The sequence below is a fragment of the Tupaia chinensis genome, unplaced genomic scaffold (genome assembly GCF_000334495.1).
Source record: "Tupaia chinensis unplaced genomic scaffold, TupChi_1.0 Scaffold143672_1, whole genome shotgun sequence".
Classification (NCBI taxonomy): Eukaryota; Metazoa; Chordata; class Mammalia; order Scandentia; family Tupaiidae; genus Tupaia; species Tupaia belangeri.
The window spans coordinates 69,622-82,916 of NW_006203520.1; the positions used below are offsets into that span (position 1 = coordinate 69,622).

The 13,295-nt window shown below is 43.4% G+C and overlaps 1 pseudogene; it reads left to right on the forward strand.

The window, feature by feature from the left end:
* Nucleotides 1-730: 730 nt before the first annotated feature.
* The window catches only part of LOC102474785 (pre-mRNA-splicing factor SPF27-like), a 35,017-nt pseudogene continuing 22,452 nt past the window's right edge, over nucleotides 731-13,295 (forward strand).

Sequence of the window (13,295 nt, forward strand, 5' to 3'; positions counted from 1 at the left end):
CAGCTGTCCGCCCCACAGTGTCTCCCACTCCCTGAGCCTCTGTTTTTTCATCTTTATAAGATATCACACACGTAATTGGGTGCTGTGAGAACTGTTCGCCTTTATTCTTTTGTTATGGTAAAATAAGACAGCATATAGCAAGTCCCCATGGGTTATTCTAGTAAGGTATTTCCCCACACAGAGAGAAGACAGTTCTCAGTCCCCAGCCACACATATTCTAAAGAAGATCAAACTGCTTTCATAATGTAAATTTCCTCTGGAAGAACAATTTAGTATGTTTTTTTAAAATAATGAGAATGGAGACCAACAGATGGCACAATGGTTATGTCCCTGGCCTCCTATAGAGTCAACTGTGGTTCAAGTACCTGACCAGTTGCTTCAAACTCATGCCAGGTGCATGTGCGTGTGTGCCTAAGATCCTGAGAGGAGAATGGAGGAAAAGCGATTGTAGCATAGCCATCCCCTAGGGGTGATTTCTCGCTTTCTGTATCTCTGTCTTTCTGGTGAGCCAGACACGTCCTTTAGCAAAAATCTCTCTCTCAAAAAAAAAAAAAAAAATGAGAATGGTCTTTATAACCCTAACTTAGAGGATTCACTCAGCTATTTCAATTTAATCCACAGTCATTTTGAAACTGCACGTGGTCAAAAATGAGCAGCCCCTCCAAGTCCCTCCTTGGACAGGAGTTGTCCGTGCATTCGAGCAATCTCTATCTAAGTAAACCCACACCACATGAATGCTTCGGTGCCCTCCAACATCTCCATTAACTACTGCTTCAAACGGAAAGGGCCATATGTTATACTCAGATTCCTGGAGCAAAATTTGGTAAGACTCCATCAATTTTACTTTTCTGGAATAAATTCCAAATATTTCTATTTCACTAAATAAATAAAATCCTTATCAATAATCTGACAGATAAAATTTCAGTCCAAAACACTGCCAAATCCTGAAATGCTTCAAAGCTACAAGAATTATTCATGGATAATTGTTTCTAATAAGTGAGATGGGGAAACAATTTAAGGAGCAATTATGCCACTCAGGGGGCTAAACAAGCCAAGTACAATGCTAAGCTTTTAAGAATTAGTAACATAGGCAAGGCCTGCATGTCGCAGGGGGGTTACAGTGCAGGACTCCCACATGGCCAACTACTATTCAAGTCCTGGACCCGACAACTTGAAAATCACTCTGGGCTCACATGCATGCTTGTGCAGAATCTCAGGATAATGGAGAAGAAGGAATTGTGGTGCAGCCCTTCCCCCTGGGGAGTGATTTCTCACACCTCTCTTGGGCAAAAACCTTTTAAAAAAATTAACATAGGTACATAGGGAATAATACAGTTAGGCTAAAGCAATTTCACTTCTCATAATAACCACTCATATTCCTAAGAAATGAGTCTATGAAATCATCTCAGTTTTGAGGTGCACTTACTGGGAAGGTCCCAGGCTCAAACACAGTAAGGTTTTTAGAGAAGCTTAAGAATTGTAAAGAGAAAGCTAGGCTCCATTGTACTGTGTCACAGGAAAAACCAACACCAACAATTGTTGATGACTTATGCACGACTCAGATCTGACCACCAGGAACATCCTTTCAGGCATTCTTATGTAACAAGTTCCTATTTATTAAATACTCAAGGCTAGTCTCAGTTTTTGTACCTCTGTAATGTCATTAAAGCAGTAGTATATTCTTTGGTCAACAGAGCAGCATCAGATGAAAATAATAAAACAGTGTTTTCCCTTGTTTTTAACAGTTACATAGACCCACCACTACCACCAGGTGAAATCTTAGAAAACTGTAATGTTCCACAGCTGGGAAAAACAGAATTGAGACCATCTGAGTGTTTTCTAGGGCCTGCATCTCCTTCTAAAACTTCTCCTTCCTCTCAAATGAAACAGGATCCCAAACAGACTTCCTTAGTGAAAGGCGACCTGTCAGTAATAAGCTTGCTCTTAGTTTCTTCGGCACTTCCAACTTCTGGTTATACACGTGTATGTGTGTGTGTGTGTGTGTGTGTGTGGCGTGGTTGGGGGCATCTATTCAATACGCAGTATGCATTATCTTATTAACTAAGTTAAGAATCCTTCAATACAAAATAAATAAATAAATAAATAAACCATGCTTTTCGTTCTTCACTGGAACCTAAAACACTATTTCTTGCAGTGAAAAGGGGAGTGTGGTGTGTCCCCCACCCCCAGCTGGACTTTGAACCTACTTACTCTTCCCAAATGAACAGCCTGAATTCTGTGAAAAGGAGGACCTCCTTCTCACCATTGCCAAGGCTCATCTTCCCGTGGGACCCTGGTGGTGTCTTCACTTCTCTGGATGCCAGCTCTGACCTGGCAAAGTATTCTGGGGCACTAGCCAATTTCCAACCCTAACACACACCAGATGGAGATGAGACCTCCCCCTCCCAAAGCCCAGGGAGCATTCCAGGCTCAGAAGCAAGGCTACAGGACTCTTGTCATGACTCTCCACCACAGCACAGCCTCTGCCTGGCGAGTCTCTAAAAATGCACACTGGACATGGCCCCATTTCACATGTCGTGGTCTTGCATGACTGCACCAGACCTGGCTGCTCAACTCTGCCACCTTCCATGTCTGCCCAACATGACAAAGGAGGTGAGCAGAGGTTATTTTGGATTTCTTATCTTTCTAATAAGCTATGCATTCTAATAAGAAAACACAGCAATACCTCTGCAGGAAGTCAAGACAGACTCACTCAAGACCCCGGGTCAGTTGATGTATTTCACATATGCAGAAGGTTTACACCCAGCCATGAGCAGAGTCCAGCTATGAGCACTTCAGTTTTTACTTCTACGCTCCCTTTGCTATTGTATCTTTAAGTACCTGTGAATTATGCTTTGCAGTCACTGCACTGATTCAGAGACCTTTCACATACCAGCTGGACCCAGATGCCTATAAAATCAGTCTTCAGTGCTCAAGGGTTCATCTTTAATCATAACTCAAATGGTAACACTAGGGAACCAGCAGTTAGCGTAATGGCTATGTTGCTGGACTCCCACGTAGTCAACCGTGGTTTGCGTCCCGGACCCGGTGGCTTAAAACTCATGCCGGGTGCGTGTGCGTGTGTGCCCAAGATCCCGAGAGGAGAATGGAGGAGAAGGGATTGTGGCGTGACCATCCCCCCTGGGGGGTGATTTCTCGCTTTCTGTCTCTAATGTCTCTCTCTGTCTGTCTGGCGAGCGCACACGCCCTATAGCGAAAATCTCTCCAAAAAAATAAAAAGAAAAAAAAATGGTAACACTACAAGAACAGTTTGATATTCATTTTAAGGTTGTAATGTAAGTTAATGTTCATCCATTGAGACTATTATTAGACAGACTGTATTTGATATAGACCTAAACAACAACTGTTCTATTTGTTTTGTTTTTTTCTTTTTATTATTATTATTCATACATTAAATCACTATACATCATTTAGATTGTGAAGAGACTTTACCCAGCATGGTATATACACCTCAGTCTGGCCCAGTTGAGACCACTATACACATCCTCATCAACAGATAATAACCATTCTTAAATTGTACCTCAAGTTTCTTACAGTAGAGTGGCTTCACACTGACAGTGTTCCTGTTCGCAGACCACATTTGTGAAATGCCCTACCTACTTTTGAGAAATATTTAAATTATAGAGACAGTATCTTCCAAATACTAAATCCAAACAGCAAAGGGGGTTTAGCTGGGCAGGAACTTCTTTTAAAAAAGAGCCTCCCATCCAACAGCTGGTCTTAAAACTCCAGAAAATGTGCAACACACACTCAAGACTGATCCTATAAAAAGGCTTCCTCTAGTAGGCTCGATGGCAGTGCAGCAGTGCACCAGGAGGCAGATACACATGGGAGGTCCTAGTTTCAAAACTAGAGTCCTCCCTGAGTGTGCCGGGCGCCTATGCCCATGAGTTGGGCTGGCTGAAGCTGGAGCTGGACTGTCGACCCTGCTGCAGTTGCTCTCTGTATCTCTCTCTTCTTGCAAAATATATATCCACAAAGGACCTGTGATTAACTGTTCAGTCTTTGTCTACCCTAACTAAAACATAAATTGAGTGATAGTATTGACACTCACTTCATTTACTGATATTTTCAACAGAGGTGAAATCAACTCAATCTCAGGCCCACAGGTGAATAAGCTAGACCATGAAACCAGTGATTTTTTTTTTTGAGAGGTTTTTTTGCTATAGGGCGCGTGCGCTCGCCAGACAGACAGAGAGAGACATAGAGACAGAAAGCGAGAAATCACCCCCCAGAGGGGATGGTCATGCCGCAATCCCTTCTCCTCCATTCTCCTCTCGGGATCTTGGGTACGCACGCACACGCGCCCGGCGTGAGATTTAAGCCACCGGGTCCGAGACGCGAACCGCAGTCGACTACGTGGGAGTCCAGCGACATAGCCATTACACTAACTGCTGGTTCCCCATGAAACCAGTGATGAGGCCACCTCCTGAACTTGCTTCCTCACACCCATGTAGGCTCAGCCCACAGCTGCTCGGAAGTTATCATCAAGTGTCCAATGAGCACCAGATGCAGTCCTAGTGCTGGGGATATAAAAAATGACCAAGGTACTCCTGGTGCCAGAATCTGGGCTCCCAGAGGGACCTGCAATGCTATGACAGGGAGAGCTGTGGGGAAAGCCACAGGACAGCCAATGCCTCCCAGTGGGCATGGGGGGAGGCTGAAAAGCAGACCATCAGGCAGGTGACCCGTGGAAAGATTAGTCAGCCACAGGAGAGCAAGAATAGATGCTGCATAGGAAGACAGGGAGACAAGAGAAGGAATGGTGAGAGAAGGCAGAGTCGATGGATGGGGTGGCAGCAGAGTGAAGACAAGAGCCTTTCAGAGAGTGAGAGAATGTGCGTGAGTGAATGTGGGGTGTATATGCAGTATGTGTATAATGTGCGTATATGTTCATGGGTATGTGTTCATGTGTGTGGTATGCATGTGCAATGTGTGTGAATGTGTGTGCACGTGTGTTGTATGTGGGTGTGTGCATGTGCATACATGTGTGCAGTGTACATGTGTGGTCTTTGTGGGTGTGTGCACATGCACAGTGTGGATGTGTGCATGTGTGAATGTGCATGTGTATATACGCAGTGTGCACATGTGGTGTGTGTGTATGTGCATGAGTATGTGCATGGTTGTGTGCATGTGCATTTACTTGTGCAGTGTTTATGTGCATGTGTGCATCTGTGGTGTGTGTATTGTATGATCCTGTGAATGTGCTATGCATGTTCATGTGCTGTGTGTGTGCATATGCATGTGTGTGCATGTGTACAGTGTTCATATGTGGTCTGTATGTGTGTATGCATGTGTGTAGTGTTTGCATGCAATATGTGTGGGTATGTACATGTGATATGAGTGTATGTTTGTGGGTGTGTGCATTTGTATGGGTGTGTATGGGCGTGTGCATGTACATATGTGTGTGCAGTGTGTGTATGTGTGGTGTGTATTGTGTGTATCTGTGCATGTGTGTGCTGTGCATGTGTACTGTGCATGTTTGTGTGTGTGCATGTGTGTGTGCATGGTGTTCACGTGAGGTGTGTAAAGACATGAAAAGTCTTCCTCAGAAAATCTGACCATCAGGCAGGACAGCAAACAGAGGTGAGGAGGAGGGAGGCGGGAACCATAAACACAATGGAGCAGGTGCCAGGGATCAGGAGGGCATGGCCCGTAAGTGACAGGATGGCCAAGGAAACGATGAACAGAGCAGTCCTGGGGCTAGAGCAAGCCTAATGGTGTGGGACAGACAGCAGGGCTCCAGGACCCACACCCATGAGCTCGCACATGCTCGAATTGAGACCGCACATGCAGTGACAGACATGGACAAGACACTTGTTTCATAGTCGTGAACACTAGCATGTCTATCTGAGGGTCAGGTGCTGGGTGCTTCTGAAGCCTTAAAGAACTGAGCAGAGAGGACAAGAAGCGTGTGAGTCAGGGCCAGAGTGTCCTGACCATGACATGCAGAGGGCTCCTGGGGAGTCCTCCTTGGCTACGCCGAAGTGTGAGAAAGCGGCAGCAAGCAGAGGTGAAAGTTGTTAATAGCAAATTGATCTAAAAAGTTAAAATCTCAGGGAATTATTTACAGACATGACATTAAGGAACGTCAAAACCTATCAATGTACCATGAGTTTCTGACCCTACATTCTTTTTAACATCCTTATTGTTTAACACTGTCTGGTAACACAATACTAGTGATAATCTTTTGGATAGTGGACATACCCAGTAAAATACTTTCCCTTTCAAATGTTGCTCCCTGGTCAGAGCATCAGGGACTAAACCACAACTGCTGTGAGGCCTGAGTAGCTCAGACGCTAACCCCTGGCTGGCCGACACTCACACGGCCTCTCATGTTCCATATTTATGCTGCGCTATTTTTAATGTACACTGTCTTATACTAGAGTACCTAAGTATTGAAAATGGTTAGAAAAGCAAACCTAAAACCCTTTAACAAATCCTTAATTTTGACAATTACCAAACATTTGAGCAGACATGTATAGACATGTATTATTTATCTTAAATAAGTCAACTCTGAGATATAATAGCTAATAGTTCTCAGAATATTTTCTTCCATAATAGTACTTTTGAGTAAAATGACTTTCTGGGGCCAGTATGTGGCATGGTGATTAAGGCGCTGGACTCCCACATGGCCAATCGCAGCGTGAGTCCTGGACCTGGCAGCTTACTTTCCCACTGCCTCTCTCTCTTGAGTGCACATGCCCTGTGGCAAATAAGAAATAATCATAATAAATAAAATAAAATATATATTTTTTATTTCAATTTATTTATTTGCATTCATTCACTGTACATCATTACAGCATACAAAATGAGATTTTCCATCCAGAGTACACTGTATATTGTCTCAATCAAGCACATCAACAAACATGTTATTGTCAGCAAATAATTTTCCATTTTTTGTTTTCTGTATGTTTTGCTTTTTTTCCCCCATCCTTGATTCCCTATCTCTTACCCTCTGCCATCTCCCACTCTCCTCCCACACTGGCAACGGTTTCTATGGGTCAAGATAGATATCTGTCTCCTAAGCACTCACACCCACAGAAGCCCACGCTGGAACACAGCTGTTTTGCACAGCAGCAAGTAAGAAACAACTCCACCTCACCGTTGTCCCGCTCAGCAATATGGACCTCCCCCAACCACGGCTGGCAGTAGAGCTCGCCAGCCAACCTCCTCCCAAGACACACACACCCATGTGCACTCACAGTAATCATCTGCCACTTCCCCCAACAACTTGCCGCCCTTGAAATTTCATATTTACCTTTTTGTTTACTTATCTCTTCTATGAGAAGGACACCACCTGCAAAGCCTCCCTAGAGCCGACCTGCCCGTCTCAGCCAGCCCTGGTTCCTAGGCACACAGGCCAGGTGTGCTCAGGGGGTCCTTGCTATGAATGCAAACCCTCGTGTTGAAGGGCCTCAGAGGGGCTTACTGCAGTCTCACCCCGCACCCCCACACGACATCCTGCATTTAGCTTAACTACATCATGCTCTCTGGCACCTGGGGAATTACAGATGTTAAAATAAAGAATGAATTACAGAGGCCAGCAGGTGGCATGGTGGTGAAGGCACTGGACACCCACATGGCCAACCGCAGTTCAAGTCTCATCACTGAGGACATGCTTTCTCACTTTCCCTCTCTCTCTGGTCAAATAAATTAAAATAAACAATTCTTTAAAAAAAATAATAACAAATTACAGTGCTGAGTACTACAGGCAACACATCACTTAATGTCTCAAGGTACCAGATCAATATTGAATTAATCCAAACAGTAACTTCACTGCTTGCTCTTGCATCCCTGGAATGGGATGATTCTGAAAAGATTGAGTGGGACCTTGGGCCTAAGTGACAGAGTCCAGGGGACTCCATGCGATTAACAAAACTCCCCTGACTCGAAACAGTGCTCACCAGCCCCTTCTTCCCAGAGGCCCCAAAACCACACAGCACCAAAATTCCCTTTTCCATGAATAAGAGCTAGTCAGTCAGGTGACACAGTTTCTGAAATCCACATCTCAGTAAAATTTAAGATGGCCCAGGCCCAAATGTTATATTGTCCAGCTAAAAAAGCAAACTGTGTTCATGTTTCTCCTCATGAGTTCAATGTGACTGGCACACCCTCCACAAACACCCATGGATGTCTGATTGTGAACCACTATCAGGTAAAACCTTAATAAACGCCACAGTCCAGGAGAAATATTACAGCTTTTTTTCACTTGCAATTTACAACTTTGGAGGGGATATTTTTTATAACTGGTTTATTAAATGGATTTGTAATAATTATCTAGTTTCGAATTTTAAACTACTTGAAGTGTCAAATATTTTATGCTTTAATTACTTTCATATTAGTATATTAAAAACACTCATTACATGGAACCAAAGGAGGATATTTTTCCCTCCTATTTCAAGTCAGACTTCATTTTACTATTGAAGACTAATGTTTCTAATAAGCCAGAAAGGAAATTTATTACAAAGCAATAATCCAGCCCAGCACATTTATTATCCCACAATGCTATGTGTACACTTATCAGAACAGAAAAATCAAACACTGCATAGACAGTGTTTTCAAAAAATAAGAAAAGGGCCTCATTTTGCCTCCTCATGCCTCCCTGAAAGAAGCCAGGCCCACATCCACAGGGTCATGACCACCTGGCTGAAGCTGAAGGTGGATTGTGGCAAGGGCACCCTCCTGGGGTACTTATCTCTCCCTAACCTTAACCCCAACCTTGTATCTCTCTAAGTAAGAAGAACTTAAGTGAAGTGTCTGACTCTTAATTATGTTCAGCACTAACACATACCAAAGGTTTACAAACTCGTTAATGAAAGGTCCAGTGTAAGTACATTTTAAGACATGGGGAGTTCAGGGTAAGGACAGAATTCTGAGTACTCTGTATGTTAAGATACTTTCCCAGGGCCTTGTGGGGATCATGTCTGCAAACACTAATCTTGCTCTAACTGCTGGTCCAGCAATTGTGGGATGTGCCCTGTCTCCTGGCCCTGGTATTTGACACAGAAAAAAGCCTTCTTATCTCTGTTTAAGTGAAACACAGGCATCCTTTTGCTGATTCTAAGTCTTTTTGGAACAAAGACTTGTGCCTTTGATCAATTACTAACCTAGGATTTTGTTTGAAAGAGCCTTTTGCCATAGGGCATGTGGGCGGGGGGGCGCGGGGGGGACAGAGATAGTGAGAGGGAAAGTGAGAGATCACCCCCTAGGAGGGATGGTCGTGATACAATCCTTTCTCCTCCATTCTCCTCCTGGGATCTTGGGCACACACGCACACATGCCCAGCATGAGTTTCAAGCAACTGGGTCTGAGACTCAAACTACAGGCGGCCATGTGGGAGTCCAACAACGTAACCACTATGCCATTTGCTGACCCAACTAGCCTGAGAATTTCTAAACCCACCTATAACCTACAAGCCCCTGATTCCAGAGGGGCCACCTTCTGGGTCTAGGCCAATGGAAGGACTCTTCACACTGATCTGAGACTCTGTGTGTCCTGCTCTCAAATCATCAGAGCGCCCTGAAGCACCTGGTGCTTTCTCAGACCTTTGCCCTCGATTTTACATTTAGGAACTGTTTATTTTCATTATTTCTGACAGTTATTTCTGTTGACAGCAGGCACTTATAAGAGAGTGTTATTACAGAATGAGATTGCTAGGTTATCTAAAAACTGATTTGTTTCCTATAGGGACATAAACGCTTATACATTATCTTTTGTCCCTGAAAGAAAGGAATCATCAATTTAACAGGTAACATCTCACTGTCTAAACTTTAATCAAATTTTAAATGAGTAAGGCAGACCTGGGGCTGCTCCTGGACAACTAAGCCCAACTAAGCCAGCCTGGGGCCTCCTGCACACAACCCACAGGGTGTCTGCCCTGTTTCCTGCCCTCTTATGTGGAGTTTACAGCCATGGATGCCTCTTCTTAACACATGGAAAATACACCTAAGGCATATAGTTCTCTGTCCTAGGCTCCAAACTAGAAAATACAAGCATCTATATTTTGAAAAATTACCACAATTGGTCTTATGCCTTCCAGAATATGCAGATACATATGAAGGAACATCAAAAAGGTCATGGGAAAGTGGAATTAAAGTACAAGTTTATTTTGCTGCAAAAAAAAGTTGAAATCCATGCATTTTTTTTTTTCATAATAAGCATTTTCCATGACTATTCTGAGACCCCACCTCCACCTCCCATGCTGTAGGTAAGCTCTGTTTCTGAGTTTGTTGAAGGCCCTTTCCCATGAGTCCCAGCTCTCAGGGCCTACCAAATCACGCACCTGTGAGCCAGTGACATCTCCCCTACACATTGCACTGTGTCAGTGCATGCTCCCCACTCACCCCTGGGACAGGGCCTCTGCATGCCAGCCCTCCCTCAGCCTGGTGATTAGCCTGGAAGATGGAGCACACTCAGACAAGTTGAGGTAATCTACTGAGGCCAAGAAAAGCCTAGGTCCATAAACGCATCAACAGGATTTATTCCCTCTTAGCAAGGTGAAATTTCCTTTATAGATGATATTGACCCTGTCAGCCCTCATGAAATGATTTGATATCAAACATGGTCATTTAGCAAGAGAGCATTGATAGCACTTACTGAATAAGTACAAGAAATCTGTGTCCTCTGAAATGCTACGCCTCATGGAGAACAGTCTTGGAGAAGAGGCAGATGACAAACACTACTGGATATTTACTTAAATACGAGGGATCTTTAAAAAGGTTACAGACAACACATATTATGGGAAAAAAAAACTTAATGGAAATTCCAAAATTTTCTGCACTAAAATAAATGCTTTTTTAATTCCATTTTTCCATGAACTACGGGAAGTACCCTCCTTCATAAAGGCTCAGGTTTCACCATCAGCAAGGGGAGTGGTACATGCTATGCCTCCATCCTGCATGAGTGTGTCTTCATGCCACATCATGAAGGGGAACAGGGCCAGAGCCCAGTCACTTACCCAGCAAGCGTCCCACTGCCACATCCCACTACATAGGCTATTTACATCTGTAAGGATAATATGGTCCAATAATTTACATTACAGGAGTCACCAGAGATGATAGAAAGTAATGCTTTAGTGCCTCAGAGAGTCAAAGCTCAGTGAAGAAAGGCACAAGGCTTCACATTAAGATCTCACTGTGTCTTGGGATGAGCAGGTGATGTGATGGTTAAAGCGCTGAACTTCCACGTGGCCAATGGCAGTTCGAGTCCTGGACCTGGTGGCTTGCTTTCTCACTTTCTCTCTGGTGAGCACACATGCCTTATAGCAAATTAAATAATAATAGTCATTTAAATTTTTAAAAATTTCTTTTAAAAAAAAGATCTCAGTGTGTCTTTATTCAGGTCACATGAGGAGCATGGGCCCATTGCACAACACGATGAGCTTCACTTGCACCCCCAGTCAGACATAGAATGCTCACTGGCAAGTTCTGGATCTAAAGAGGTTGAAGGGATGGGTAAAACCAAATACACACTCTCACCCTTAAAAGAGTGGTTCAACATGCATGCCTGCCATAGTGGGCCAGAGATTTTTACTTTTTCCCTTGCAATGACAAGTGCACTTTTGACAGGGATAAAAAACAAAAGGAAGCTTCTAGAAAAAGTTCAAATGCTGCTGAATCCTGGATCAATAAGTGTCACCACTTACATCAAAATGTCACCATCAGTGACTGAAATTTCTAACATACTCCAGGCCTTTTTCTGGGAGGTGTAGAAGGAACAGCTCCCAGCCACAACTTGCACGTGCATTCTATGGGGAAACGAGTCGACTGTAGAAGAAATCCCCATTGTGGCTTTCCACATGGGCAGGGCGAGTGTCACCTGTGGGTGGGTGGACAGAGAGCAGAGCTATGGCCCTCCTCCTCGTGCCTCTAGGTACAAGCTGTGGTGCTGACAGCTGCTGGCAGGGCACCTTCCAAAAGTGGGCTTGAACCCGACCTGTATTCTGACCCTGCTCTGGGGCTCTGTTCAGGGCCGGCTTCACACAGTAATGCTCTCCTTGTGACTAAGAACAAAGTGATTTAGAAGGCAGCCAAGGGAGCCACTTAAGATACAAGACTCTGTGCCGTATTTTGCAGGCTGCATACCATTCAACTTGTTTTATCTTTGAAAAGACAGAGAGACTATAAAGGTAATAAAAGCAAAAAAAAAAAAAAAAAAAAAAAAAAAAAAAAAAACCAGAAAAACCAGATCCATGGTAATGGTCATTTAGAAACATCCTCCCACACCCTGCCATGAAGAATTCTCCTGATGGAAATGAAGATTTTTCTGCTCATAATTCAGTCTCCAACAAATGAGCTAGTGGCAAAAGAAGCTGGTCCTTCAGAAGTAGGTTCCACATGGCTCCAGCAAACTAGATTTTTCAGGGAATGAAGATTTTCTACTAATAATTCAGCCTCCAACAAATGAACTAGTGGATGAACGTCAAGAAATTGAAAGAAACACACCATCCATCAGATGACAAGAAATCACCGCCGGATCACAAGAAATATGGGAAAATGAGAAAATACCTCTCCTCCAAGGGAAAAGAGTAATTCTTCTTCATCCACAAGCAGTTTGGTGAAAATCATGGAAATTTCTGATAATGAGTTTAGAGCATTCATAATGTTGAAGCTAACAGAGATGGAAGAGAAGAGAGATAATGAACTGCTAAAGAGAAAAGAGAAAGAAGTTGACAAGTTCCAGGAGATGAGGAAATTCTTGCAAGATCTAAAAGAGGAATTACACACTTTACAAAAGACTCAAACAGAACCGCTAGAGATGAAGTCTATAATACAAGAAGTCAAAATCTCCCTTGAAAGTATTAAAAGCAGACTAGATCATACCAAAAATAGAATCTCAGATGTAGAAGAGAAAATGGCTGGCCTAGAAAAATCCACCACAAAGACGGAGAAAATGGCCCAAAAATTTGAGAATACTATGCGAGAAATACTGGATACCATCAAATGTCCAAATATCCAGATAATTGGCATTCCAGAAAGTGAGGAGACCCATAAGGGCATTGATAATCTATTCCATGAAATCCTGCAAGAAAACTTTCCAAACCTAGAGAAGCATTTGAAGATCCAGTCCCAGGAAATACAAAGGACCCCAAATAGAATCAACCCAAGACACATAATAGCCAGGTTGACCAAAACTGCAGACAAAGACAAGATACTAAGATTGGCAAGAGAAAAACATCAAGTTACCTACAAAGGACATCCCATCAGGCTAACAGCAGATCTCTCATCAGAAACAATGCGAGCGAGGAGAGAATGGGAAAATATATTCAAAGT